This window comes from Ptychodera flava, chromosome 6 (genome assembly GCF_041260155.1).
Source record: "Ptychodera flava strain L36383 chromosome 6, AS_Pfla_20210202, whole genome shotgun sequence".
Taxonomy (NCBI): Eukaryota; Metazoa; Hemichordata; class Enteropneusta; family Ptychoderidae; genus Ptychodera; species Ptychodera flava.
In genome coordinates this window covers 2,252,506-2,257,142 of record NC_091933.1, presented here as the reverse complement: position 1 = coordinate 2,257,142, position 4,637 = coordinate 2,252,506, and positions in this window count along the sequence as shown.

Genomic DNA, 4,637 nt, shown 5'->3' with positions numbered 1-4,637 from the left:
GTGTTAGTCAATTAATCGAAATATTTTTGTTCCCAATTGATCATAAACCCTCGATTCTCCCGTCTATGATTCGATATTCACTGACTCATTCTTTCTCTTCTTTGTCGATCGATGAAAGTAATTTAATCTTCAATACTCTTTGACAGATGTAACATCTTCACCTATATATTGTCATTAGTTTCTAACCAACGTCCAAAAAAATTGGCCCGAGCGTTTGCCAAAGCACATGGGTCTATGATTGCGTGAACGGCCGTACTCTATGCATTGGGAAGATATTCATGTTGCAGTCTGCCCGAAAACAAAACCCGAGGATGTTTAGGCGATAACAAAGGCGATGTCTCAGTTGAATAAAACAAAACTAAACTTTTCGGACATCATATTTTTATCTTGGCGTCGATTCGATGTGCGACCATACGCTGATCGCCCCATATTCTCCATAAACAGATAAAGCTAGTTATAACAATTCTGCGACAAATCCGTGGTGTTTCTCCCCGTGAATTCGAACGTCCTTGAACCCGTAGCCGCGATCATTGTTTTTTGATGTGTTCCGTGCTTGATGATTGGTAGAATTAATGTATCAAAATTTGAAGACACATGTGACTGAATCCTGTGATTGTTAGACAATTGATGGTGTGTAGGGGCGAGACGGAAAGCAACAATCCAAGGACCAAGCTAGGGAGCATCATGCATTGCATGCTTTCTAACAAAGAGCTGCGTGTTTCCATATCTATATACCATACGAAATCCGGCTTTGACCAATGTTCCTGTCCTGTTTCGGAGGATAACTTTCGAGCTGCGTAACCGATGTTGAGGTTCAGATATCCGAATATCTTTCGTGTTCGAAAGGCTTATTGATTTACATGAATACAACTTTTGTATAATTAGTTTACGTGTACATAACCCAGCACACGGGGCAAAGCCAAATACTAACCAATACCAGGTAATACCAGGTTGGAAAATTTCACCGAGTCGCTCTCATCAGAGGTCGAGAAAAAAAATATGTCGGTATCGTTGCTCCGCCATGTTTATTGTTGTTTGTGCGACTAGTTTGAAAGTCATAGACTTTCCTAACGGTGAAATTCATATTGCCATTCAATATTTTACACACGAAGTCACCTGTAACCTCCATTCGGAAGCAAAAACGTTTACACAGAATGTTTTTATAGTGATAACTAGCTCCAGGCCGTGACATGTCTCTAGTTTACGAAGAAACTTCGTAAATCAAAATCGACATCAACATTGAGCTGTGATCGTGAACCGTTAAATAAATGTCGGCAAAATAAAACATCAAATGGCTAAACTTTTTTGGGAGAGAGAAAGAGAGAGAGAGAGAGAGAGAGAGAGAGGGGGGGTTCTGCAGTCGCGAACTGATCATGGTCTTTAGGATGGATAAATGCAGAGTCGGTTTACACATTTGCGCTGCACAGATATCGAAAATGTACAGATACTTTCCCGAAATTTGACTTATTTTATAACATGAGTAGAACAAAACCAAAAATATTGACGTTACTCTTCGGATGTTTGACTCGCAAGTTTGCTAAAGTTAGATTACATGTATACTTACAGAAAATGGACGCCGTAGTCTTCTGTTCAAAAATATACATGTATGTTCTTCAACACCACGTTTCTTATGATCGGTGATGTCACATTTTATTATTTTTATAAATATAAATTAATGCACCGATTTCAAACCGTAATTATTTTTTCTTGTCGAATTGAGAGAGTTTTTAGTAGTTCTGTAGACAAAACGATCGGAAACAGCAGAGTATCTTGGCAATGGCACGACATACGCTATCGTTTAGCTGCAATATTTGTACAGTTGCAGCCAGAGCCCCGGGTAAGCCGAATTCGGAACGTAATAACGCCAGTTGCAGCGGCGTCCTAGATTGACTGTACCTTTGTCATTTCTGTTGAAGTACACCTGTTATTGCTACAAGCATTGTGGGCTTCATGAAACGTTGTTTCTCTGTACATGTATACCGGTCTCGCCGTTATATTCAGTGTCGTATAATCTGTTGTTTGCATGTCAACACATTGGCCTGTGTACAACCTCCTGTGGACACTAATCGTGGCCGTAATTTACACAGACATAAACATTCGATCCCGTCCGGGGATGTCAAAGGTGAACGGGATTAACTTGATCCGGGTATCAAGTCCCTGGCCTTTATGGAGATGCAAAATTCACAAATTTTGACTGCTGCTGAGGCCAAGCCACGATACCGCCAAGTGAGTGTAATCCGTCCCATACAAACATAACATGGTCTCGTACCTCCGAGACTCCGTGAAAACATGTCATATCATTTTTCTAGCTGCATTTTTTAGGGCACGGATATTAATATCTACAGTCTACACTGCTAAAGCGTCCTGCTAGTGCTACGCAAGTGCGACTTCTCGATGTTGTGACACTCGGAAGTGTTTTGGCGCAGAGTAAGGGCGCAGTTGGCGCAGAGTGGGGCAGTTGGGCGGCGCATTATACCGGCGCAAAATGGGGGCGCAGTTTGAAATGCGCCGGCGCAGATTGCAGGCGCACTTTGGTGATTTCAGACCGCTTACATAACTGGATTTCAGATACTTTGAATCATACATCACTTCACAGATTAATCATTGAATCTTCTTATGTCTATATGTTTCTTTCCCGTTTCTAGAGAAGCTACCTATTACTGTAGGGAATGCAGTATTCTGAAGCACTGTATAAACGGATACATTACGGTCGTCGGATTAACCAGAGTGCTTCTAGCAAAGTAACCGTTATTCAGTGTGTTATTTAGGATTATCTAGCATTTGCGGTGGATTAATTGGAAATATTTGTATAATGTCCATTTGGAGTAATACACAGCAACTTTTACATGTTACGATTTGCATGGGAAAATTAAATGTCAATGTGAGTTGCAAGAGGTAAGAGACTCATCAAGTCGTATTTTGAACATCAACTGATAGAAGGGAAGATCTCGTGACTGAGATTTCAAGAAGTTTTACTCAGAGTAAGGAAATAACGCAAAGTGCCGCTAAGGTTACATTATTGTTGAAGAACAAAAACTTCGCGATGATCATTTTTTAAAAGCAACGCTATCCATAGCAAATTCTAGGCTTAGACGGATGGCAGCATAATGAATTAAATATCAGAATGAAGCGGTAGACCTTCCTACATTGCATTCAAATTTTAAAGAACAGGGAATTCCAACCCGAGTAAATTAAGATTTTGATTGATCGTAGATTTTAAAACCAATAAGTATGCTGGCATAGTACTGAGCAATTGTGATTTTTTTAATGGCACTTCCACATTGTAGCACATAGGAATCGTTACATACGATCAAAATGACGGAAAACGGTAATCTTGAAGTTTACTGATAACAAAACGAGAGTCGTTCAAAGGAGAAAATCAATGGGATCACCTTGCTTGGGTCTCTTTTGCATCGTTCGTCTAAGTCATCGTTTGCCAGTCCTTCCCTACATAATTCGAGGGCCAGGAACTGTCGTAGAGACTTAGCGTTTGATTCGATGATCTTGAAATTAAAAGTGACATGAGTTAAAACATTTAGTCCTTCTGACAATAAATGTTGGTGGTGATAGTGTTACAACTTCAGTTTATGTTCCATAGTTCCCTAGGAGTATCATTCATTCTTCATTACTCCTGACAACCCCTGCAAACAATCTCTCTCTCTCTCTCTCTCTCTCTCTCTCTCTCTCTCTCTCTCTCTCTCTCTCTCTCTCTCATCTCTACCCATGGCTATCAGCCATCAAAGTATGTTGGTTAACCATAAACTGTTATCATAATTCGTGCCAAAAAGTAACTGAAATGCCCGGCTACGGGAAAATAATCACTTATAAAAACTCATGTTGTCATTCTGACCCTAAGACATTTGTTTACACGAGGCATTCACTTGAAGGTTTTATTATCAACCTTGGAGTTTGTATAGTTGGTTTGGAATTCTTACCCGAACGTATGTCAATCCATTTGACGTTGTTGTTGTTGTTGTTGTTGTTCTGGTTTATATTAGTTTAGTTGTTGTTGTTGTTTGTTGTTGTTGTTGGTGGTGGTGTTGTTGTTGTTGTTGTTGTCGGCCAATAAAATTCAGCGACCATAACTATGGTGTTGTTGTTGTATCAAACGTAATGCAGCTGTCATTATTTGACTCAATGCAACTCTCTCCCAACCTATATATATATTGCAAGTGCTTCATTTGCTATCAATCAGCTTCGAGGTCGCGTTGTGAATTTGTATCAACCAAGCCGGACATTATAAAAGGCTATTTGCCAAGACTTCGTGGTCTACTGTGTCTACTTCTTAATTGAGGTCATTGCATGCTGTACAACCTCGAACGATGATTTGCCTACAGTGCATTTCACCTAGGTACCGCAACTCAGCGTACGAGACGGACACAATCCACGTACAGAACACACTATTAGCTTGGGTATCACGGACACATTTCAAAGTCACCGACTCGTCGATTTATTACAGTAAACCAGCATGGGACAGCCGCTCTGTCTAGACTGAAAGATACACTTGATCTACAATGTATGGCTTTTAGTTAGTTTCTGTTGAGAATACCTTCACCTCTTGAACTCTTAGCTGAAATTGTACAAGAAAAAGTTACATTGTAGATCAAGTCTGGTCAACTGTTTATCTCTCAGTCTAG